This window comes from Heteronotia binoei, chromosome 1 (assembly GCF_032191835.1).
Source record: "Heteronotia binoei isolate CCM8104 ecotype False Entrance Well chromosome 1, APGP_CSIRO_Hbin_v1, whole genome shotgun sequence".
NCBI classification, from domain to species: domain Eukaryota; kingdom Metazoa; phylum Chordata; class Lepidosauria; order Squamata; family Gekkonidae; genus Heteronotia; species Heteronotia binoei.
The window spans coordinates 202,426,403-202,453,352 of record NC_083223.1 but is presented as its reverse complement, the minus strand read 5'-3'; the positions used below and the strand labels follow the sequence as shown (position 1 = coordinate 202,453,352).

Sequence of the window (26,950 nt, the reverse complement as noted above, 5' to 3'; positions counted from 1 at the left end):
TTACCGGAACCTTCAATTATTTCACAAGAAGAAAGCAAAATATATGCATAAGCAACTAAGAAGGGGCAAGAAGCCCCTTTTAACTAAGAAAAGACACAAAGAAGTCATTTGCACATAAGCAGTATCCTGCCATTCAACACACAGGCACATATGCATGCACGCTTTTTTGTGTGTGCGCACGTGTGTGTTTATTTCACCTTGTACATTTCTGTTATCCATTTTTGTTCATTAACACTGCAATACTAGCTGTGTACAGGATTAAAGCAAAAGGCTGCTTGCTTAAAAGGAGGGGGTGAATGAATGAAAACTAAAGCATTGTGCATTAGTCTGTGCTGTTAACTCCTCCTTGAAGCTGGGTTCCCTCCCCCCACAATAATTCTCCACAAGTTTGGATAAAACCCCTATAATTTCTTTTTGTAATTATGTGTGCATGCGTAAGAGTATGCAGACATACATGCACACATTATTTATAGATTTTTATATTATATAGCAGAAATACAGAAATGATGAATTGGCCGATTACAGTTTCCCTGACAGCAGGGTGAATAGTAGCTAGAGTGACCAGGGGGATGTCCTGGTTCCTCCTTGCAGAAAGGTATTCAGTACACGTAATAATTATTCATCCATCTCATTCACACTAAAGGCACTGGCAATGCAATTTTAGCCTTATAATCAAGACCATATGACAAAAACCAAGGCCATTAGGGACCATTTTTGAGTATTCTCTGCAAGACAATGATTTTCCAACTGCACTTACATATGCTGCATACTTACCTCTGCACGACAGCACCTGCTCTCATTTATGTAACTCCTCCATTTTCAGTTAATTCTCTTTTTTATTGTAGTGAAAGGGAAGGAAAAGTTTCCAATGCTTTACTGCATCCTTCTTGGGCACAGAGCCCATTAATTATTATTGAAATGCTGTGTATGGTCTGCTAATATATAATGCTGTCTTTTCCTCCCAAGTGCCAATATATACAGTGCATAGCACAGTGGCTAAAGAATGAATTAGCGATAATGAATTTCTACTTCAAATCTCGTCTGTGCTACAAATTCACTATGGAGTTTTAGGCAAACTACCTCTCTTGGTCCAGCACAAATCAGAGTCTGTGCCACAGAATTTCTGGATTATTTCTCTCCCCCCACCCCCATCACTCATAGTTTGTTTGCATTTTTCTGTCGGCCACTTCCTATGCCAATAGCTAACTGGGATATATTTAGGGTTGCTAGTCCCCCAGTTGTGGTGAAGTTTTCCCCAATTTGGGGGGCTTCAGTTTGCCACAAGCCAGCGGACTAGTGAGGGAAGCCCTGCCCTCTTATCAGTTCCGTCCCACATTGACATAGTCAGTGAGATGTTACTTTGAAGTGATGTCATCACACCAGGCACATCACACATGGATGCTCTAGCATTTTGGCCAAAACTCTTAATCCCTACTCCACCCACTATAAATAAGGCTTGGGGAAAGTTTCAGTGTATCTGATGAAGTGTGCTTGCACATGAAAGCTTATACCGTAAATAAAACTTCATTGGTCATAAAGGTATCACTGGACTCAAACTGTGTTCTTTTTTCATATAGTTAAGGCTGATTCGGGGGGAGGGGACTCTTAAACTTAAAAACAGATCTACTTTCCATATGAGTTTTAAAATATAGTTTGACAACAGCAGTAGTGTGCAATAGTAGCTGCTCTGCCACCAGAGTCACTATGGTTGAAGAGTCATACTCAGTGCAATATACTGGATAGTCACTGTGACAAAGGAGGCAAATTCACAACTGTATCAGGATGTATGTACTTCACTAACTGACTATTTTGCTATCAACAAATACATAAAATTCAGTTTACTATGTGTTATAGACTGAATAAATAAATTGGTTACCAATCATACATGTATTGTTTGGTCATTTGAGACGATCAACACTGAAAATGAAACCTGCAAAACTGCAGCTGCCTTAATACTTCAGAGACTGTAGTTCGCATATTCCCAGTTTAATCACTGATATTTTATATATTGCATCCAGCCTCAATGGATCCCACATCTGACTGATAATTACAGCTTGAAGAAGAATAAAGAACTAATTAATGGAATAAAAGGGGGGCACTCCATCTCCATCATGCACTCCCCCAAGCATATCAATGGATGCCTAAAGCAATAAACAAACAAACAAACGAATGAACGAACGAACGAACGAACGAATGAATGAATGAATAGAGCCAGCCAGCCAGCCCGCCCAAATTACAAAATATAAAATGCATGAAAACACCAATACAGGCAATGCACACTCTAAATCCCTATTTATTTCGTATTAATCTCCTGCTGGTTCTCACACAGTAAGTGCATCCAGGTGAAATTTAAAGCCCATATTGATGGTGGTGGTAGTAGAAAATGCCGTTAAGTCACAGCTGACATGACAACTCTGTAGGGTTTTCATGGCAAGAGATGTTCAGACATGGTTTGCCATTGCCTGTTTCTGTGTTGTAACCCCGGACTTCCTTGATAGTTTCACATCCAAACACTAACCAAAGCCAGCCCTGTTTAATTTCTGAGATCAGGCTAACCTGGACTCTAGAGGTTAGGGCAATGCCCAAGTTAAAGAATCTAAAAGGTAGTAAAATGTGCGTTATCTAGGCCTCCCCTTGTCACCTTCTCTTTCCCCACAGATGTATTGAACAAAATGGGAGCTGTTTCCCCACAGTATGGACTGGATGGGAAAGTTCCTGCTTCATCACACCACCCTTTACTCTTTTTTGGAAGAAAAAGATGAGGCTAAAAAACTAGTAAGCAAAAAAGCCAACACTTTATCTGGAATGACCTGACACTATATTATAAATTCAAGCTTTACAAATTATTGCCCAAGTGATCATTATTTCAACAACTAATGTGATTGATTAACAAGAAGGTTAATTTTGTGAACAGAGATAGCTAACGGAACTGAATAAGAAGTTCTGTCTCCTATAGAAATCTAGCTGGAGATTAATTTATTTATTAGAATCTTTTCAAAAGAACACTGATACCCATATTTCAATATAACAGTCTATCGAAATATAAAATAATTAAAAGATAGTTTTACAGCCCAAGCACTGTAATGCTATAAGCTTATTAAGTGTCACATGATAAAATAAAGAAGGGAGAAATGTTGTAACCTACTTTGGTCCACATTAGGGAGAAAAGCATGGTCTAAATTAAGTAAATAAACAAACATTTTTTTGTCTAGAACTTGGTTCTAAAATAGCAAAAATAATCGAACTTGGCATGCTTGACGTTTTCTAACTTTTCAGCCAAACATTTAAGGATGGGATGATTCTGAAACTACATTTTTAGGAAGTTGTGAGATAGCAGATTCTGCTCCAGTGATGAAGTGTTTCAACTTCAGTGACAAAGTGTCTGGAACAAGGGAATAAGCAGGCGACTTTAGCAGACATGAGAGTTCAGCGGAAGTTTCTTTATGTCCCTAATAGGTAAACAGACCTTGCACTAACAAATCCACATAAACAGGACATTCATGTAAAGGGGGATTAAAACAACAACAATTATGAAGGTAGAATGCCAGCAGGGGGTTGGGAGCTATCCAGTATATTGCACTGAGTATGACTATCTGTCAACTGGACAGAAGTCATGGATGTGTGCTCAGTGCAAGGAGCTCCTGGTTCTCAGATAATGAGTTCACACCTTCGAGGGCAAGGTGGCTGCCCTGGAGAAGCAGAGTAATGCCTAAGACCTGATGAGAGGTGTAAATGTGACAGCACTGTTTGGGAACAGTAACCATGGTGTTATTAAATTCAACATTTATATGAACAGGGAGTTGCCCAAAAACAGAACCACTTTTAACTTTAGAAGGAGTAACTTCTCTCAAATGAGAGGGCTTAAGAAGAAGATACTGAAAGGCAGGGTTGCCAGGTTGCCAGGAAATATCTGGGGATTTTGGGGGTGGAGCCAGGAGACTTTGGGGGTGGGACCTTGATACTTTTGTATTCCAAATAAATAAATAAAATACAGCAGTGCAGTTCCCTTGAATACAGTCTTCATTTTCTCCTCCTCTTTTTTTGTCTTTTTTGTTCCCCAGCAGCTGCACTTCCACTAAAAAGAGCACATACATACTCACAAAGCAGCCAAAATAAACAGTTTGTATGCCCACACTTTTGTGATCTCCCTGGGGCAATGGTATAGATATCTTTACTCACTGGAGTTGCTGAGTGTAACAATATGCTGTATTTCAACCAACTTAAGGAGAGGGGTGTGGAATTTTCCTCTATCCCATAATCAGGTTCTAATTAACTGTTTACTATCCCTTTTACTATACAGGCAGCTTCTGAAAGGAATGCAAAATGAACAGAGGGACTGAGCTCTCTCTCTTCCTCTCTCACATATGTGGCTCTGCCTTCTTGTCCTGCCCCCATGCAGCTCCAGTCTCACTGAGATTTAAAGGCACACAAACACACTCTTCCAAAAAAAAGAGCCATTTGCAAGCTTCTTAAATCTGCCTGAGACCTGAAAGCATATGGTGGCTGTGGGGGTGGGGCTTTCCCCCACCAGCAGCTGGCTGGTGATGGGCAGGTGCCTGCAAATCTGGGGGATCACCCTCCCCCACAGACCTGGGGACTGGCAAGTCTACTCAGATAAAAAAGTATAACCTTTAAGGATAATGAAAGGTACAAATAGGTATTTAAAAAGTCTGCATGGTTAACAAAGTAATGGAAGCAATAAAAGGTAAGGAGAATTCCTTTAAGTGGTGGAAGGTTAGTCCAAGTGGGGTAAATAAAATGGAGCACAGGCAAGGGCAAATAAAATGCAAGTCAGTGAACAGACAGGCAAAAAGGGACTATGAGGAACATGTTGCAAATAAAATAAAATAAAGACCAACAATAAAAATTTGTTCAAATACATGAGTGACAAAAAACCAGCTGAGGAGGCAGTGGGGTCCTTGGATGACCAAGGGGTAAAAGGATTACTAAAGGATGATAGGGAAATGTCTAAAAAGTTGAATGCATTTTTGCCTCTGCCTTCACTATGGAAGATGGGAGGTGTTTGTCCACTCCAGAACTTCCAATTTCAGGATGGGTTTTGAAAGACCTGAATAAGATTGAGGTGATGAGAGAGAGGAAGTCCTACAAGTGATGGACAAATTAAAAACTGACATATCACCAGGTCCAGATGGCAAATATCCAAGAGTTCTGAAAAATTTATAATGTGAACTTGTGGATCACCTGACAAATATATATTATCTATCATTAAAATCTGCCTCCATTTTCCAGAGGTGATCTGGGAAATTACAGATCAGTCAGTGGAATCCATTATTAAAGATAGAATTAGTAAGCACATTGATGAACAAAAGCTATTGAGAAAGAATCAGCATGGATTCTGTAAGGGAAGATCTTGTTTCACTAACCTGTTAGAGTTCTTTAAGGGAGTGAACAATCATGTGAACAAGGGAGAACCAGTAGATGTTTACCTAGACTTCCAGAAAGCTTTTGATAAAGTTCCTTATCAAAGCTCCTAAATAAACTCAGTAGTCATGAGATAAGAGGACAAGCCCTCTTGTGGATTAAAAACTGGTTGATCAACAGGAAACAGAGTGAGTATAAATGGGCAGTTTTCACACTGGAGGGTAGTAAGCAGTGGGAAACCCCAGGACTCAGTACTGGTTCTGGTGCTTTTAAATGTGTTCATTAATTATTTTGAGTTGGGAGTAAGCAACTAAATGGCACAATTTGTGGCACTAAGTGGCAACTAAGTGGCTAAATTTGCAGATGACACTAAGTTATACAGGGTGGTGAGAACCAGGGAGAATTGTGAGGTTCTCTGTTGAGGCTGGGCAAGTGGGCATCAATGTGGCAGATGAGATTCAATGTAGGCAAGTGCAAAATAATGCACATTGGAGTCAAAAATCCTAACTATAAATACGCATTGATGGAGTCCAAACTGGAGAGAGATCTTGGAGTTGTGGCAGATAACTCACTGAAAATGTTGACCAAGTGTGTGGCAGGAATTTAAAAAAAGGCAAATGATATGCTGAGGATTATTAGGAAGGGAAGTTGAAAACAAATAAGCCAGTATCATAACGCCCCTGTATAAATAGATGGTGCAGTCTCATTTGTAATACTGTCTACAGATCTTATCATTGTACCTCAAAAAACATATTATAGCATTGAAAAAAGTGCAGAAAATGGCAACTAGAATGATTAAGGGGATGGAATACATTCTCTATGAAGAAAGGTAAAAGAGGTTATGGCTCTTTAGCTTGGAGAAGCAACAACTTATGGAGCAGAGAAAGTGACTACCTTGCTGAATCAGGGGAATGCTGTAGACATCATTTATCTTGATTTCAGTAAGGCTTTTGATAAGGTTCCACATACTATCCTTGTTGACAAGTTGGTAAAATGTGGCTTGGCTTCTGTTACCGTTAGGTGGATCTGTAACTGGTTGACAGATTGCCCCCAAAGAGTGCTTGTGAATGGTTCCTCATCCTCTTGGAGAGGAGTGACAAGTGGAGGGCCTCAAGGATCTGTCCTGGGACCTGTTTTGTTCAACATCTTTATCAATGATTTGGATGAAGGAATAGAGGGAATGCTTATTAAATTTGCTGATGATACTAAATTGGGAGAGGTTGCAAACACAGTAGAAGACAGAAACAGGATACAGGATGACCTTGACAGGCTGGAAAACTGGGCTAAAACCAATAAAACGAATTTTAACAGAGATAAATGTAAAGTTCTGCAATTCGGTAGGAAAAATCCAATGCATAGTTATAGGATGGGAGAGACTTGTCTTAGCAGTAGTATGTGCGAAAAGGATCTAGGGGTCTTAGCGAATCATACGCTGAACATGAGTCAACAGTGTGATGCGGTGGGTAAAAAGGCAAATGCAATTTTGGGCTGTATCAACAGAAGTGTAGTGTCCAGATCACATTATGTGATAGTATTGCTTTACTCTGCTCTGGTAAGACCTCACCTGGAGTATTGTGTTCAGTTTTGGGCACCACATTTTAAGAAGGATATAGACAAGCTGGAACGGGTCCAGAGGAGGGTGACGAAGATGGTGAGGGGTCTGGAGACCAAGTCCTGTGAGGACTGGAGCTGGGGATGTTTAGCCTGGAGAGGAGGCGGCTGAGAGGTAATATGATCACCATCTTCAAGTACTTGAAGGGCTGTCACATAGAGGATGGTGTGAAATTGTTTTCTGTGGCCCCGGAAGGTAGGACCAGAACAAATGGGTTGAAATTAAATCAAAAGATTTTCTGGCTCAATATTAGGAAGAACTTCCTGACCGTTAGAGCAATTCCTCAGTGGAACAGGCTTCCTCCAGAGGTGGTGGATTCTCCTTCCTTGGAGATTTTTAAACAGAGGCTAGATGGCCATCTGACAGCAATGAAGATCCTGTGAATTTAGGGGAAGGTGTTTGTGAGTTTCCTGCATTGTGCAGGGGGTTGGACTAGATGACTCTGGAGGTCTCTTCCAACTCTGTGACTCTATGATTCTAAGTTGGCTCTCAAATTGTCCCACCTTCCAGTAGCTATTACCTCTATTTATTGTATTGTTTATTATTATTTATTATTCAGACAAAAAATTATACCCCACCTTTCCAACCTCATCAAGACAGCTAACAGATTAAAACATATGTAATAAAAAGTTTTAAACCAAACAAAATGAATAATTAAAAATAAAAAGTACATAAAATACGCATACAAAAGCAGCAACTAAACAGAGTGTAGGAAAGAGTTATCATCAAAGGAAGAACAGACAAAAAATGGTATTTATCCTTACTGGAAGATAGCAAAAGTAGACAGGTAAATCTTAGAGAGCGAGTTTGAAAGCTTTGGTGCTAAGACCAAGAAAGACCTCTCCTGGGTTGGCACCTGAAGCAGAACCTCAGAAGATGGCCATTGCGGTTGTATAGTTTTGTAAGGGGATAGGCACTCCTTCAAGCATGCTATTCCCAAGCCATGTAGACTTTAAAGGTTAACACCAGAACCTTGAAACAGGATTGGGAGTCAGTCTAAATGGGGCTAGACTGGAGTGGCATGATCCCTATGATCCATTCCAGTCAACATCCTATCTGTGGCATTCTGCGCCAACTGAAGTTTCCAAACACTTTTCAAGGCATCTCCACACAAGAGTTTCTACAGCCTTACTGGCAACAGCCAGAAGCACAAGACAGAGCTTAGTATGATCTGCATACTGGTGACAACCCAGCCCAAATCTCTAGATGATATCATCCAGTGGTTTCATGTAGATATTAAAGAGCATAGGGGACAACATGCCACAGGTCAAGGAGCTGAGCAGCAATCCCCCAGCACCTTTTGAAGCTTACCCTCCAGGTAGGACCAGAACCACCACAAAATGGTTCTTCCCAATCCCAGCCTGGTAAGGCAGTCCAGATGGATACCATGATCAATGGTGCTGAAAGCTATTGAGAGGTCCAGAAGAACCAGCAGAGTTGTACTCCCTCTGTCTTACTACTTTACACAGAGAGTAATTAAAATGTGGGATTTGCTGCCGGAGGATGTAATGATGGCCACAGGAATAAACAGCTTTAAATGGGAAGTAGATAGATTAATGGATAAAAGTATATCAGTTTCTACTAGCCATGGTGACTGAGGAGAACCTCCACATTCAGAGGCTCTAAATCCCAGAGCAAGGAGGCAACATCAGGGGATGGCCTCAGCCTCTATGCTCTGTTGTTGGCTGTCCAGAGGAACTGGTTAGCTGCTGTGTGAGACAGGATGCTGGACTGGATGGACCACTGATCTAATCCAACAGGTTATCTTCTTATGTTCTTATGTCTATCTCCTGACATCCTCAGGCCATCCACTAGTGCAACTAACGCTGTTTCAATCCCATAACCGGGCCCAAAACCAGATTAGAAAGGAGTCAAAGAATCAACTGCATCCAGGAATGTTTGAAGTTATTCAGCCAGCAGTCTCTAGTACAGGACAAAGACAGGCCACCCATGAACAGAAGTTCATGTGTAAAGAAAACTTGATGTGTGCATGTCTCCTTTTAAATAGCCAGAATGTGTGGGTTAAGAGAGCTAAACTCAGACCTATCCTGTGGGGAAGTTATTCTCAGCAATATGTTTCCCCTTTAAAACCATGGATCCACTGGAAAAGACAATAATGTTAGGAAAAGTTGAAGGCAGCAGGGAAAAAAGGAAGCCCAACATGAGATGGATTGACTCTGTAAAGATAGATTGAGATGGATTGACTCTATAAAGGAAGCCACAACCCAGTCTGCAAGACCTGAGCAAGGCTCCTATTAGCAGAATGTTTTGGAGGTCATTAATTCATAGGGTGTCATAAGCAACTTGATGGCACAACACACATGCACACACAATAAATCCAACAATTCCACTCTGAATCCAAATTTAATTTAGTTGTTGGGTTCTTTGTTAGACACCAACCAACAGGGCTGTGCAGCTGCACTGAAGGAGAATGTACACAAAGGCATGAACTTTCTTCATGTGCTACAGTTTGAAAGTGGTGCCAATAAGGCCATGTGCTCCTTTGGGTTTAGTAACTTCCACTTTTATGTGCTGCTTTTATCAAATGTCAGCCAGTCACAGTTTGCCAGCTCATTTTTTTTAAATAAAAGAAACAACAATAGATAGGAAATAAGACAAAAATGTATCTCCCATACACAAAAGCTGCAGGAAGATATAATATTAGTTTACATATTTGATATAGAGCCTAAATTAAGTTGCAAAAAAGGGAATATGAATCTTACAAGCTTCATTATCAAGACTCCCTAAACCTCAAACATAGGAAACACATTTCATAAATAAAGACCCAATAGGATTTTAATAGTATAATAAATTTCCTACTAAGCACATTGCACTTTTATATAGGGAAACTTCACTCAGTTCAGAGCCATACTTAGAAAAGAGTAGCAGTAGGCAAAGAAAGGCATTCATTCCATTCTGACTCGGTTTCAAAGGCAGACATGTTTTAAAAGATCTGTAAGGGAAGTTATAGGGAAAAACCCCTCAGTTATTTCCTAATGACCTGCCTAATGCAAACCACAACACAAACATTCCAATAAAAGCAGAAAATGAAGACAATATAAAGTCTCCTATAAATTCTACTGTCAATTACAAGTCAGTATAATTTTTGACCTATCGAGCAAACCACAGCTGTATATTGTAAACTGCAAGGTTATCAACAGCTCCTAGGTTCCTAGTTCCAGTTGACTTGGCATCAGGGGTGTGGCCTAATATGCAAATGAGTTCCTGCTGGGCTTTTTCTAGGAAAAAAGCCCTGTTGTGGTGGCCAAATGGAGCTTTCCCATTGGCTTAGGGGTGCATTTCATTCACTCTATAAACCATTGGTCTATCACAGCTCAATCAATATCTCTGGCCTCCCATTGGCTTAACGCAAGAGCCACATCGAATAAACATCAGATGTTTTAGAGCCACAAGACATGAATGTCAGATATTTGAGGGAGGGAGGAAAATAGATTTGGGGAGGGAGAGGTGAAATGAAAGCAACTTTAACTTTAAATGTGTTCTCCAAGCTGCTGGCTGGCTTGGCAAAGTGATTTAAAGAGAGAAATGCCTTCTCCAAGCCAGCCAGTTGGGGCTTTGAGAGTCACACAATAGATGTGAAAGACCCACATATGGCTCACGAACCAGTTTGGCCACCCCTGCATGGTATGCCATAACAGGACCATGTTGAGCCAAAAAACACAGATCATGCCTCAATCTTATGCTGGTGCTAAACACCACAAGGCTGAATATGACAGGAAAAGGTGGCAGAAATGCACTGCAAATAAAAGGAATCCCAAACTTCAGCATCTGTGTGATCATCAACATGTCCCCCACATCCCTCATAATTATTCTTCCTTCTCTATTCTGGGCCTGTTTCAGGGCTTTGAGCCACCACAGACATGGGGATACACATACACATATGCAGGGAAGTGGGAAGCTGGCATCTGTTTCAGTTGCAGGTTGGTTGAGAAGATAGTAAGGGGTGTGTGAGTGAATACCAGTGGTTGGAGGTGGATGGGAAGACAGCAAGCAAGGGTGGGAAGGTGAATGAAGGCAAAGGGGGGGGGGGGCTGGGGGAAGACGGCAAGGATGTAGGGTGAGTGAATGTCACAGGTGGGGCTGAAATGAAGTGCCAAGGGTCTGGGGGTAGTTGAGTAGAAGAGGTGGTTGGGAGTGGGTAGTAGTTGGAGAGGTGGGGGTGGGAAGACACCAAGGGGGGTGGGAAGACACCAAGTACGGCGGTGTAAACACCTTGGGTGGGTAGGAAGAAAACAAACGTGGGGGGGGGCACTTGCAAGAGCTTCCTTCTAGAGCCCACTATATTCTTCTTCATAGTGGGCCTTTTTTCTAGTTAAATTATATTTTACAAATGTCCTCTTCTTTTAATTGAAATTGCAATGAATGTGGAGATCACCACTTTCCTTCTGCTTCTCTAACCTCTTCTTGCCCAAAGGCTTGTAACTTGTGAATTATTTAACAATCATGTTTGCAGCTGAAAACTGATTTCAGAAAGAATCAATATTGATTGAGATATACAAGAACAATGAGTTTGAGGTTAGGATGTTGAGTTATCTTTATCTTTATTTGTGACAACCCTTTAAAAATTATCAAATAATCCAGAATTAATATTTGTGTACATTAAAAATCCAGAATATTTATTCACCTGCATTTTCTGCCAGTTGTCTCTAACTTTTGTCAGGCTGACTAATGACACGATGTAGAGCAAAGGTTCCAAAACTCCAAAAGTGGCACAATAGCTGATGACATTGCACTAGCTCCAAGAGGTGAAGCATATAGGACTAGCACAGCAACCTGCATCCAGAAATCTCCATCCAAAAAACTGAGCAATAAAGTGAGTGTTTAAGAAAGCTATTCTGTCCTGTGAGTTGCAAAACATAGAAGATTTTTACTTCTACAAACACTAGAAACATGCAGATTAGCCTTCATTAATAGTTTAGATAGTTCTTAGGCACAGAGAGGGAGGGGAGAGGGACTTGTTCCCTTGATTTTCATTGATTTTAAATGACAAGGCACAAGGATCCCATTAGGCTTCCCAAATCCCCTGCCTGGGCGGGGGACCCCCAATTTGGAGCCTCCTCCCCCCGCTTGCCAAAAATCCGGAAAGCGGGGGGAGAGGGGGAATTTATTTATTTATTTATTTATTTATTTATTTATTTATTACTTTACATTTATATCCCGCCCTCTCCGCAAGCGGACTCAGGGCGGCTTACAGTATCATAAAAACAATCAATTCCATAAAACATATAAAACCATAAAACATTTATCAAGTTAAAAACTAGTACGCTATCTCAATCTAGTCTGGCGGTATTGGGTTCTGACTATGACCGCCAGCTTCTGTAGGATGTCTGGTGGCAGCCCATTTTCAGTCAACCAGAAAAGCCTGCCTAAACAGCTCGGTCTTACAGGCCCTGCGGAACGCCGACAAATCCCGCAGGGCCCTTATAGCTTCTGGGAGGGTGTTCCAGAGTTCTGGTGCTGCCACCGAGAAGGCCCTAGATCTTGTTGCGGATAGCCTGGCTTCTTTTGGGCCAGGGGCAGACAGCAGATTTTTTGCCCCTTCCCACCCAGCCCCGATCCCAGCAGCTTATCCTTGCCCCTTCCCTTCCCACCGATCCCCAATGCTTCTCCTCGTCCCTTCCCTTCCCACCCCGGATCACAGCAGCTTCTCCTTGCCCTTCTCTTCCCACCCAGCCCCGATCGCAGCAGCCTTTCTTCCATTTCCCCAGGCTGCTTCCCACCCCCAGTCAGCTGGCAGGCAGGGGGGGAAGCCCTGCCCTGCCCGCAAAGGACCATGTGCCTTTGCACGTCCAGAGGCTTGACTTGAAAGGCTTCAATTTGGGATGGTGTGTCTGTGTTGCTGTGAAGAAGCTGGCAGCAACTCATGAATAGAGAGGCCAATGCCCTGCTTCAGAGTTGCCAGAAACGGGGGGGGAGAGGGAAACGCCTTCATTATTCCCTATGTGGAGATCGATTCTCATAGGGTATAATGGGGAATTGTTCTGGAGGTTTTGGGGGCTCTGGGGGAGCTGTTTTTTGAGGTAGAGGCACCAAATTTTCAATATAGTATCTAGTGCCTTTCCCCAAAGTACCCCCCAAGTTTCAAAATGATTGGACCAGGGGGTCCAATTCTATGAGCCCCAAAAGAAGGTGCCCCTATCCATTATTTCCTATGGAAGGAAGACATTTAAAAAGGTGTGCTGTCCCTTTAAATTTGATGGCCAGAACTCTCTTGGAGTTCAGTTATGCTTGTCACACCCTTGTTCCTGGCTTTGCCCCAATGTCTCCTGGCTCCACCCCCAAAGTCCCCAGATATTTCATGAATTGGACTTGGCAACCCTAGATCCCATTTTTAAGATACGTTTTAGCAGAGGTCCCCAATGTGTCACATATGTGAGCCCTGGTGCCTGCTGACAGCTTTCCTGGTGCCAACCAAGGGTCTTTTGTTAATGAAATGGGCAGAGCCAGGTGGGCTTCTGCCCAGCTAGGCTGTTGTTTGGCCATGCAGATTGGATTGGTAGTGTAGATCTTTTAAAACCTTGCCTTAGTGGCGCCTGCCACTACTGCACAAAAATCCTCACTGTGTGACTGAACATAAGCTGTGGCAGACATTTTGTTGTTTGCTGTGCCTCCTGTGGCTGAAATTTTGTGGCAGCCATTTTGTGGATGCACCCACCATGCTGTGTCAGAATTCCAAAGGTGACTTCAGGTCCAAAAATGCTGGGGATCCCTACATAGTCTGTCTCCCAAAGCTGCCGTTTCTGCCAGGGAAACTAATCAATGCATTCTGGAGAACAGCTGTAGTTCTGGGATAAATACAGGCCCTGCCTGGATGTTGGCAACCTTAAACTTTCAGCATCACATTTTTTTTAAATCATTTTTATGAGTAAGAATATGGAGAAGACATGACTGAATGCTCTTTGATCATGATTCTCTACTTAATGTTTGAAGTGATATAGTCCAGACAGAGACTTTCCATCCCTCTGAGAATGGATATCATAAAATACTCTGCTGATATAAAAAGGGTATGGTGTTTAGGTTTAGGTTTTTTGTGAACTCCAGCTTTATTTCTGCTTTGCTCATTTTTGGATGCTAAAGTTACAGACAGGCCTTTTCAGTCTGTGTCTTTAGGCACTGAATTTGCATTTTCAATTACTTTTCCTCAATTAAGTCTATTTTAAAAAATTTAGCTTCAAAGAGAAAGAAAACACTTTACAGGCTACCTTACCTTTCCACATTTTTTCTTCTATACTCAGCAAATCTAACTTCCTCAAGAATGATGTATTGAAAGATAAAGCAAAAAAGAATTCCAAATGGAGTTTAAACATTTATGATATATGTTTAAACTGTTGACTGCATCTGTTTTAGTTAACAAATTTGTTTTGTGTCACTCTTAATCAGAAGACTTATATTTTTCTTTCTATTATTGATTTTGCAGCCATACCACTTAATGCTATTATCCTGGACAGTACATTCAGAAGTTACCCTTACAGACATTTTAAATAAAAACAGACATCAATTGGGATCTCAGAAATGAAATCAGATGGTTATATGAACCCAAAAAAGCAACCATATTAGTATATTATGTGTTTCTTCTTCAAATGACCTATCCCTTTTCCTATCTTTTCCTTTAAATACAGTGATTAGGGCAAACCAAGGACAGGGAGAAACTATCTTCCCCCCGCCCCCAACAGACTGTATATAAAGCAAAGTGTATTTTTAAAAAAATGAATCCAAAGGATGAAATCTTTCACCTAAAAATCCCGCATCTTACACGCATAAACATTCTTTATTCTGGCCACAGGAACATCTTGGTTATTAAAAAGGAGTTTTCAGCAGGTACTACAGGATCTAAGCCTGCTTCTTCAATTTTGCTGCACATAGAGAGCAGGCTGAGAATGGACAAGAACCTTTGTCCTTGCCTCTGCCCAATAGTGAAATAATGCACAGGCATGGCTGGGGCTTGCCTGAAGGCAGTCTATGGGTAGGGGGATTACCTCAACTGGCTCTCCATACAAGGGCACAATGAGGGGACAGAACTGTCCTCAAACTTCACAGGATTTAAAACTTTATCAGTCAGGATATAAAGAGATACATAGGAAAGGAGCATTGTGGTAATAACAGTAGGCGCTTGTGGCATATCACAACTGCTTCTGAAACTCTCATCAGTTTTAGAAAAGGGTAACTAAATGGGCTCAGTTGGAAACAGATTGTTGTCATCAGCAGGAAGTTGAGACCATAGCATAAGTCCAAAGTTTTCCTGAGCTTATACAACTAGTTATACAGTCCTTTGAATCTGGCCAAAATCTGGTGAGATACCATCTTTTGTTGCCAAGTAGTGTTAAAAGTATAGTTTTTGTGTTGAATCATTTTGTTACTAAACTCCTCTAAATCTAATTCCTCTAGATCTATTACTAAACTATGAAATCCATGATATCCCATTCCAGGGTTTTGTAGGAAAAAACCAGCAGGAACTCATTTGCATATCAGGCCACACCACTAATGCCAAGCGAACAAGACCTGCATTTCTGTGCATTGCTGCTCAAAAAGAGCCCTGCCCATTCTACCAGCAGTTGTGCAGATTGGTGGGTAAAGCAAGCTATGACTCTTTAGTTCAAAATTTAAAAAAAAACACTGGGTAGCAGGATACCACTGCCAATGGATTTCCTTATTTTCCACAGTTTAAACCAAGATGAAAGGTTAATGTGAAATCTGTATTCCATGTTATTGCTTTCCATGTATTCCATGCGATTCCATGTTATTGACATCCTTTATTGCTTGTTCATTTCATTGTTTCATTCTTTAACCTTTATTTATTTAATATCCCACCCTCCCCGCTGAAGCAGGCTCAAGGTAGCTCACTACACATAACTTGCAATAAAAACATTTATATTAAAAGCATTAAACAGTTTAAAATAATTTGGTGCTTAGGAACCATACCTGTAGGAAATTTGTCCTGAGAACATTGAGAACTACTGACATGACCTCAAAAACAATGCTGTTTAATATATTTAGGTCATGCATTCATCTATGAGTGACCAAATAATGTTAATGCACACTCAAGGAATTTACCATCATTGTTCCAATGTCCAATTCAATAAATGATTTGTTATATATATGAAAGCAAAAAGGGACCATCCATGAGAAAGTTAGGAGTTTCTTCACATTTCAAGGACTTCCCATTCACAGAAAAATATACGTGATTTTTTTTTTTTTTTAAAGGAAGACATTCCTCTGTCCAGTACCTGCCTGACGAAGACTAAGCATGATCCCTTTCTGTTAGGAGACATGATGGGCAACTATGCATCAGCTAGAGAAGAGGAGTGAATGAGGGTGGGGAAACTAACTTGCTCCAGGCTATGAGATTTTATAATCTCCTGAGGAAGAAAATGCATGTTGCTATGAATTTCCTTAATGTTCCACAGTCTTTCCTGGCCCCCAAACTGTTTTGTCTAATTAGTTAGGTATAAAAAAGGGCCAGCTTCAGACAATTTAGAGGTTTCTGTATACTTGGGTGACGCCCAATATATGCAAAAAACGAATACTATTTTTAAAGCACTAAAATGTCAAATAGACAAAATAAAATAAAATAAAATAAGGACTGGATAGAATATACTCATTGCTCTCTAGGAGCCACAGAATGCTGATAGTATTGCCATGTCATTTTTTTTTAAGCCAAAGAAAGGAGAAGAAATTGGTCTGCTCAGGCCCTTAGAAATATGTAGGAGCATCTGGTAGGGTTGCCAATCCCCAGGTGGGGGCAGGGAATCCCCTGGTTTGGAGGCCCTGCTTCAGGATCATCAGAAAGCCGGGGGTGGGGGGAGGGAAATGTCTGCTGGCTACTACGTTATTTCCTATGGAGATTGATTCCCATAGGGTATAATGGAGCATTGACCTGCAGGTAACTGGGGCTCTGGGGAGCTGTTTTTGTGGTAGAGGCACCACATTTGCAGCATAGCATCCAGTACCTCTCCTCAAAACACCCACCAAGTTTCAAAAAGATTGGACCAGGGGGTACAATTCTATGATCCCCAAAAGAAAGTGCCCCTAGACTTCATTATTTCCAATGGAGGGAAGGCATTTAGAAGGTGTGGAGTCCCTTTAAATGTGATGGCCAGAACTCCCTTTGGAGTTCAATTATGCTTGTCACAATCTTGCTCTTGGTTCCACCCCAATGCCTCCTGGCTCCACCCCCAAAGTCTCCTGGCTTCACCCCTGAAGTCCCCAGATATTTCTTGAATTGGACCTGGCAACCCTAGCAAATGGAGAGACAAATTAGGGTCAGGAAGACATTTCCAACTGTTTCTTCATTCTTCCCAGCAAATTTAAAAACTATGGCTTTCTTTTTAAACTCCCCAACATCTGAATTTCAAAAGTGTTCCCATACAAAACTGCCTATTACAAAAAAAAAAAAAAAAAACAGTAACACAAATGTAATGTTTAAAATTATGGATTAGATCCTATGGAAATTTTTCATCAATGGAAGGGTGATTTTTGCTGCTTCCTTTTTCTGCTAGACATCTCCAGCTCCCCCCTCATGCTGTTCCTGGGTGTTCAGGTTGTAGTGGGAAGGATAGATGAGGAAGTCCCAATCCACTGACAAAAAATCTATTCCACCAGCAGAGATTTACTGTGGGATTCAAGCCATTATTCAGTTGCTTGAAGAAACACTTGTCTGTTTTTTTTAATCCAGTTAATTTTTAGATCTGTTGCACGTTCAAGTAGTTAGGATGGTGTCAGTCATTATATGATACACTGGAATGGACAACTGGAAGTAGACAGCTGTGATTAAGCAACTTTTATTGCCTTCCAATATTCCATGGATTTCACTCTAATAACAGCTGATTAGTAATCAACTGAGCTTATCTCAAAGCTTACATCACTACCTATACTGTCCTAGCTCACACACAGTAGAATCCGGATGACTTGTTTAATTGTAAGTGGAAGGAAAGGTCCCCTGTGCAAGCACCAGTCATTTCCGACTCTGGGTGACATTGCTTTCACAACGTTTTCACGGCAGACTTTTTACGGGGTGGTTTGTCATTGCCTTCCCCAGTCTTTTACACTTTCCCTCCAGCAAGCTGGGTACTCATTTTACCAACTTCGGAAGGATGGAAGGCTGAGTCAACCTTGGGCTGGCTACCTGAATCCAGCTTCTGCCGGAATCGAACTCAGGTTGTGAGCAGAGAGTTCAGACCACAGTACTGCAGTACTGCTGCTTTACCACTCTGCGCCACGGGGCTGTAGTAAGTGGAAACAATCCCTTTAATTATACCCTTCAATATTACTGGATTGGAAGATTTTTTCCTACCATAACAGAGGTCTGTGTTTTTCCAAGGTTAGGCATTTGGGGAAATGGGGAGTATGAGAGGCAGGGCTTTGGATATGAATGTTAAATAAACTTTTTTCTTACAACAAACCCCAGCCCTCTGTTCTTGCCATGTCATGGCCCGTGATAACTTACTGTTTCCCAAGCATGACCAAATGATTAGTGGGATTGTGTCTCTGTATCTCAACAGTAATAAGGGCTCTCTTTCCATTTGCTTTGCATTGAAGCCTAAGCGCTCCATTGGTTTGTGCATTTTCAAGTTTGATGAATTCATTATTCTCTATCTCCCTCCCTTCTTCCCCCTTCAGATCAGAACTTTTCACTGGCAGGCTGTGTGTAATATGTTTGTTTTTTTAAAAAAATTCTGGTAATGATTATTTAATTTCTAAAGAATTATGGGCATGTCCAGTTTTAATCATGCACTTCTAACAGGACTGGCATATGCATTTCACAGTTTACACTGTGGGTGGGCAACTTACGACAATGCAAGCTATGCACAGACTACGAAGGTTCTTGTGCAAGATCTCATTTACAACCTAGGAAATCCCTGCATGACCTATATTCTGCATATGGATTAGCTGTATGTTGTGCTCTTGACTGAGTAGTGTAGCCATTGCTTCAAGAATATTATCACTTCTTCACACAAGACATCCTAGATACCAATTTCATCTTTATGCCAGAGAAAGGAATGAGAACATAACCACATCATGCTATATGGAACATATCCTTGCACATAGATCTATTGATGCAGAAGACTGAATCTTCTCCTCACTCACACCCTGACGCTAGCATTTTTTTTTTCTTATGAGACAGACCTATAGGTTGCTATGTGAAGCTGAACACTGAAACCCTTCTTCACAGTATATTTAAGTATCATCTACCTTCAAGATCTAAAGGCCAGACTAGACAAGACATTTAGCCATCAGTCACTGCCAAACATTAGTTGAGGGAAAGAAATTTTTCAAGTGCAGCAGGGCCTGATTTGCTCAGGTCTACAGCAAAGAAGTTTTATTTACTTTATATGTAAATTTAACCGAGGATGACAGCCAGTGCCCCTTTTTCTTCCAAGTAAAGAATTCTGGTAAATTGTATGGCTCTGATTGCTAATTTCCAGATAGTGGCTGGAGAGCTCCCTGAATTACAATTGGTCTCCAGGTTATAGAGATCAGTTCCCCTGGAGATAATGGGTACTTTAGAAGGTAGACTCTATGGGATTCTACCCCACTGAAGTCTGTCCCTTCCCCCAAATGCTGCCCTCTCCAAGCTCCACCCCCAAAATCTCCAGGAATTTCCCAACTCAGACCTGACAATTCTATATATGACTGTAACTTTTTCCTGTTAATTGACTTGTACCTATTAACCGACTTGTAAGGTTCAGGAACAGAGACATGGGAGGGAGTCACAACATGTGCACCACAATTTTGCTTTTGACAAAAATCTGGAATTGATGTAGGGGAGCTCTAGGAGTTGCTGGAAACTCCATGGTTTAATATGGAGTTGCCACTGATTCCTAGAGCTACTCTATATCACTTTCAGATTTTCTGAGAGCCAGTTTAGTATAGAGCCAGTTTGGTGTAGTAGTTAAGTGTGTGAACTCTTATCTGGGAGAACGGGGTTTGATTCCCCACTCCTCCGCTTACGGCTGCTGGAATGGCCTTGGGTTAGCCATAGCTATCGCAGGAATTGTCCTTGAAAGGGCAGTTGCTGTGATAGTCCTCTCAGCCCCACCCACCTCAAAGGGTGTCTGTTGTGAGGGGAGAAGATATAGGAGATTGTTAAAGCTGCTCTGAGTCTTTGATTCAGAGAGAAGGGTGGGGTATAAATCTGTAGTCTTCTTCTGTCAAAGTGACATAGTGGTGCACAACTGATAACTGAGTTGTACTCGGAGTAGAACTTACCTTCTTCAAACAAAGACAGATCTGTGTAACTTGTGACTATGCAAGGAACTTGCCAGGAGTTGCAGAATAAGGAGTTAAGTACATGGTGGGCTGTACATTCGACTTGATGGGGATCATATCGCACACAGCTAGATTTTAAATCCTCCTCCCAGAGATGGAAAATATTCTACTGCTAAAATTGCTGATGATTTCAAAGGCAAATTTACAATGCAAAAAAGCACTGATGTCATATAGAGACATTTTACACTTGTACATTTATTTATTTATTTAATCAGATTTATATCCCACCCTCCCCTAATGGGAGTTTATACAGTGTTCGCTACTGTCTCATTCAATCTGTTTGACATAAAAAAAATACATACTAGTACTACTGCACACCCCTGAAAATCTCACCTGCAGGGACTGCTTGAATCAGCCACTACTTCACTTTATCCAAGGATGAATCAGGACAGGATCGCATCCTATCTACTTGAGTTTTTAAAGAGGCAATCCAACTCTGTGAAAAAGTAAAATGCTAAGATTATTTATGGATTTAATCTGGCAGTCTCTGTTACCAGAAAGATAAAAAAAAAATCTTTGTAGGAGATCAATATGTATGCTTAAAAAAAAGAACAGACTAAACCCTTCACAGGAGCATATTTAAATGCACATAGCAAAATGCACACTGTTTCACTGTTGTATGGAATGATGTTTGATATAAATCCCAGCATGACACACAAAACAAGATAGGTAACTAAGGCTACATCAAAATGGAGAATTACATTTAATAACACCCCCCCCCCTCACAAAATGTACTGTCTTATTCTGTTCTGGTGATTTGTGGGTGGAGGATTGCCCTGCAAAATAGTGAACATGTTGGTCCATTTACAATAGTGGAAGGAAGCACTAGCCTTACTCTGATCAGGATTAACAAAAGAACATAATATATTCAAAAATAACTGATACATTAAAATGCTGGGTTATTATTTGAGAGCTCTTCAGGGGAAAAAATCCTTAGCCATGTTTAAGATTTATATTGGCCTTACATACAGGCCTCAGTCTCCACTGCCAATTAGCTGGCCAGTAGAGCAGGACATATCAAGAGAGAGAGGGAGGCCCTGACTATGTTGGTGGAAACATGATGACATCATTCCCAGTGTGCACAGGAAGTGACATCATCATGTTGGCGACATTGTGGTATTTAGGCAATACAAACCATTTTTTTACCATATTTTGTTCAAATACTAGAGTGTCACCACAATGTTGCCGTATGATGACATCACATCTGGAGAATGCCAGAAGTGGCATAGCCACATCACTGGCAGCATCACCTGGGCCTCCTTCTTTGACGGTCTCCACCCTACCCCACCAGTTGGCAGGAGGGACCTTGCAACCCTATTTTCTGGTCTGTATGCAATCCCACATCATATATCTAATGCTATATATAGGATCCCAGGGTATGCAGATTAAAAAATATATCCACAAGGGGAAACATGGGGAATTGTTTTACAAACCTGCTAGAATCACCATGTTTGCATAAAAGACAGGAAAGAAGGAAAAGTTGACTGAGGTTTAATCCTACCCCACAACTAGGATTAACAGATCTGTGTTGGAAAATACCTGGAGACTTTGGGGGTGGATCCAGGAGAAGATGGAGTTTGGGGAGGGGAGAGGCCTCAGCATGGTAAAATGCTATAGAGTCCACCCTTCAAAGCAGCCATTTTCTGCAGGGGAGCTGATCTCTGCTGGCTGGAGATCAGTTGTGTAAAAGCGGGAGATCTCCAGGCCCCACCTGGAGGCTGGCAACCTTACCCACAACTGTTTGAGTAACATCAGTGTGTGTGCAGACACTGGAAATTAAAGGGAAGAAATCTTTTTGTGCAGTATAACAAGATCTCAGCTGTCTTTTGGAGTTGACTAGACCTTGCAATGGTTCTAAATTTGTACGAAAGCAGCTTTAGTACATTCTAAAGGTCTAGCAAAAAAGTTAAATTCCAAATCTCACATTTCTAACTATCTGCACATGCCTCTAGGAAGTAAGTCACTTCCCACTCAGTTCTCTTTCACTGAGGCAACTGCCACAAATCTGAGGCCATTCTCTCCATTCTTCTCTCAGCTTTAGCATTTCCCCCTCTTTCTATCGTATTTATTTCGTCTTCTCTGTCTCTCAGTTTGTAGTTTAGGGAGCCTTTGTCCACATTGTTATGTTGTTATTTGTGCAACAAGCAGCCCTTTTTAAAAGAAATACTGCATCTGTAGGAACAGCTAAAGTAGGATCCGTTTCCAAAATGCTGAGCATAATTTAATACCTTCTGTTCTCACATTAAAAGTTTTTGTGTAAGTGTTCATCCACACAAACATATATGCACATTCTTCACATTGATGGTTCTTCAACACTTAAATCTTTACATGCTGCCTTTTGAAGCAAGATGAGTTTGCCAACTCACTTAAAACATATTTAATTAACATTAATCTTACAACAACAATCTTACTTGTGTTTTTATAAAATAAGCTGCATCTCAAACATTCAGCAACAATCACAATCTGAACAGATGTGGAGGCAAGGAGGCCACAAAGCAAGTATATACTGGCATTTCATGACCATCCATATCAACCTTCATTTTCATTCACAGACTTCTCTACTAGGAGTAGAAAAGCAATTCTAGGAATTCATGCTATTAAAAAAGATATTAAAAATATAAAATATGAACCATATTTATCAGTGGTATTTACCAGAAAAACAGGAACAATCAAAACATATGTGGTTATTGCTAATTCCCCCCCCCATTAATCATAATTCAGGACCACTATTTGGGGTGGCAGAGACTTTCCACAGATTCGATTCAACAGTATTGCAAAAATTGTAAAGAGAACTTTATGAGACTGTGCCAATTGGCCTGTTCTGTAAATGACAACCTCATCCACTCCTGTGCTCATGTTCTTGCTTAAACACTTGCGAAAGAACTCAGTCTCCAATTAATTATCAGAATTTGAACATTTCTGCCTTGGAGGGACAATTATCATCTTCATGTTACATCTCACTCTAGCATTCTGCAAACCATTTAACAATGTCTTAAAAAGAAACTGTAAGCCTCTCCTGTACCTAAAAAGAAGGTACTATTTCTTATTAACCATTCTGAAGGTATTTGCCAGAGGGACATATTACATTAAGTTTTAAAACTAATGGTGAATGGCTTTTCTACATGCATAGAGTCCCTGATAGATACAACTACAATACAGAAAAAAATATATGATATGGTTCAATATACAACTATGGTACAGAAAAAAATGCTGTAACTAGATGTCTGGTTTGAGGGTGATCACCAAGTGGGGTTTCAGGCTCCGAGGATGCCCACATGTCTCATCAGGAGGAGGTTGCTGAAGCCTCTGATCACAATAGGCAAGGGAGTTACAGCACCCCATGTCCTCCTCCTAATGCACCACGGTATGAAGGACCAACCTTAGGAGTGAAACAGCTAGAGTTCCCTCTCCCTGTGACTGAATGCTGTCCGCTGTTCTCACCATCGGGTTATCTCCCTCCCTTCACATGGTTTCTCCTCCCTGGCTCTGACTTCTTCCCCCCAATTTCAACCCTGTGCTCCTCCCTGCTCCTGCCCCTCTCCCAGTGATACAGGTGGAGAACCGGACTGACCCCCGGGGTCAGGTGGAGGACACACCAGGAGGGCTGGAGTAGGATACGCCAACCAGTGGGGAAATCTTCCTCTGCCTCCTTTCCCTCCTTGAGGGCTGAGTCGAAGCAGGTGACCAGGCATTGACTCTATGAGCACTCGGGATCATGGCACAGTCCGGACCTCAGCTGGGGACCAGACATTAGAATTAGTTGCCTGACTCAAATAATCTTTAGGAGGTTTTCTTGAGTGTGGTACATTGTTGTAAAGTTGGAGAATGAACTTCCAGTCAAGTAGCCTGCAATAATCTTTAACTACCACGCATGGTCTAAAGATACATGTACTCTAGCTATTTGTCAGTGTGAACATAGTTTCGTTTCCAGTTCAGTCTCTAAACAAAAGTAAAATAGCCTCAGCATAAGAAAAGTACTTGCATTCTGCCCCTCTTGCTTCTAATCTATAGGAACTGCCGGCTTAGGTTTATACCCTACTGAAAGAATGCACCCAATCTGGGCAGTGACCCATACAATGGCAGTAAAGGACCTTTGACAAAGTACTGAAGTGGTACTACAAGTTTGGAAGAAATACTGTGAATCTAGATAGTGAAAACAGAATTACTGGGATTTAGTAAGTCCAAGCAGGCAAAATACTACAGGCCCACATCATTCATTCACTGTACAAGTTCCTTTATTTTAATGGAAAGGCAAGGGAACAAACAGATAGAACAAGAGAATGAAGCAGAGGTTGTAATAGTTACTGATCCAGGCAAGTCAAAGCAGAGATCCAAATTCTAAGGAATGGAGCCAAGTGTCTGGGCAGCAAATGAACCACAAGTGGGAAGAAGTGGAGATTCATTTGATGGTTGTCAACAGATGCTCCATGGATACAGAAACATAGTTTGGAGCTAGATGTGGATGGAAAGATTTTGGCCACAGTTACAGGGAAGCAGTCATGCCCAAAACCACAATATTTTATTTCTTAGGCTTTGAAAAAAGGTAGGGAAATAGCTGAGGCTTCAGGCATGCAATCCAATTGGAGGAAGGAATGGAAGGTGCGGTAGCATAAAAAGAGCTCTGCTGGATCAGACCAGTGCTCCATCTAGCCCAGCATCCTGTCTCACACAAAGTCCAACTCCTGGGCAGAGAAGCTAAGGCTTTCCACTGATATTGCTCCTGGCACTGGGATTCAGAGGTTTGCTGCATTTTAATATGGGAGGTTCCCTTTAGGCACCATGGGCAGTAGCCACTGATACACCTATCTTCCATGAATATATTCAATCCCCTTTCAAAGCTGTCTGCACCAATGGCCATTACTACATCCCTGGATCAAACTGAGAAGTTGGGGAATTTTTTTTCTTAACAACTGCTGTTGAGGCAAGTTTCTTTTAAGGTCAAAAGCATGCTTATTGGCCACTGAAAGTCCTTGATTATCTGCAGGGGTCGTTTTGTAGAAAAATAGGTAATGGAGCCTATTAGCATAACGCATTAGCATATGCCAACCCCCCCAGTCAAAAGCAACCCAATGCAAGAAAGGAGAGCTCCAGGTGTGTAAGGCCTGCTTGGGCTGGCTAGAAATACAGCCAGCCCAAGCAGACCTCACACGCCTGGGACTCAACTGAGACCCCCTCCACAGTCAAAAGGCCAGCAAGTCACCCGCTGCCCAAAATCACATAAGCAATAGAGAAAGGGTGGTGTGTGCTTATCCAGGGGTTAATGAGAGCTGCTGGGGGTGTGGCAAAGCTCCTGGTGGCTGGCTGGCTGCCCGCTCTCCTAATCCAGAAATTGTTATGCAGCTGCACCTAATATTCAATGGAAAAGGTAGGTGGGGAGGAGGAGAGAGAACCATCAGAAAGGTTTAGGAGCTGTGGAGAGCCAGTTTGGTGTAGTGGTTAAGTGCGTGGACTCTTATCTGGGAGAATTGGGTTTGATTTCCCACTCCTCCATTTGCTGCTGGAATGGCCTTGCGTTAGCCATAACTATTGCAGAGGTTGTCCTTGAAAGAGCAGCTGCTGTGAGAGCTCTCTCAGCCCCACCTACCTCACAGGGTGTCTGTTGTGGGGAGAGAAGACATAAAAGATTGTAAGCTGCTCTGAGTCTCTGATTCAGAAAGAAGGGCAGGGTATAAATCTGCAATTCTTCTTCTTCTTGTGAGCTCCTTCTGAATCTGCCTGATTATCTGATAGCATAATACTGGACAAGGAAAGGCAATTCCTGAGATGGCCTGTTCTATTACACTTCTTTTGTCATGCAAATAGGTAGAATTTGTTTACTGGCCTGCTATGACATGCAATGAGCTGCTCCTAACAGGATTTTGTGGGGAGGGGAAAAGAAAGATTAACAAAGGAACGGCTGTCTTGTGACAATCAAGCTAATTGTAAAGATCATCAACATCAAGCCACACTTAAACCACTTTGTTTCTAACCCCTGCACCACAGAACTGTGGACTTGATGCACCAAGGAGAACATTATAGATTCCAGAAACCAAGGTACATCAAGAGTCTTTGACCTCATCAAGACTTAGAGAATCCATTATGACTCAATTCAACAGGTGACTCTATCAAACACAACTAATTCTTACTTAACATTACTTATGGTGATGTTTGTTTTATCTTTCAAAATTGCTAGTTTCATCTTTCTGACCCCCCCCCCCCTCATTTATGTCTGGAAGACTGGTTAGTCATAGTGGGAAATTATTAAAAGTTATATTGTTTGCTAACAAAACAAGTGTAAAATAATTATTATAGTAAAATTGCTATTCCAGTATCACATTACTGGCACAATGTAAATTTAAACTGTATTAAGTTTTTCTTCTTGCTCAGTTCTATTTACAATTAAATGTGTTATGGTCTAAGCCTCCCAAAAATGCATTATAAAGCTTCTTATCATGGGTTTTAATGCCTCTATTAACTATTGTAACTCTGTGTGATTGAGTACTTTGAATGATCTTTTAAATATCTAGAGAAAAATCCTGCACAGGATTGTAATGTGTACAGATTAAGTTTACACTAAACTCACAAGAACAGTGCAAGAAAAGTTGTTTACCTGAACACATAGATACATTATTCTATTAAACTCATAGACACATTATTCTATTAAACAATCAGAAAAGGTATTAAAATTCA

General features: G+C 41.2%; 1 protein-coding gene across 6 annotated transcripts in view; it reads right to left on the bottom strand.

Annotated features, from left to right (window-relative positions):
* ESRRG (estrogen related receptor gamma) overlaps nt 1-26,950 on the bottom strand; it is an 817,641-nt gene that overhangs the window by 624,117 nt on the left and 166,574 nt on the right. For 3 of the 6 annotated variants that reach the window (XM_060246723.1, XM_060246761.1, XM_060246742.1), the window contains exon 2: nt 20,615-20,717. The exons of the other annotated variants lie outside the window; for them this stretch is intronic. The gene's annotated coding sequence lies outside the window, so the exon portion shown is untranslated. The remainder of the gene's footprint in view (nt 1-20,614; nt 20,718-26,950) is intronic. 6 annotated transcript variants of the gene reach the window in all.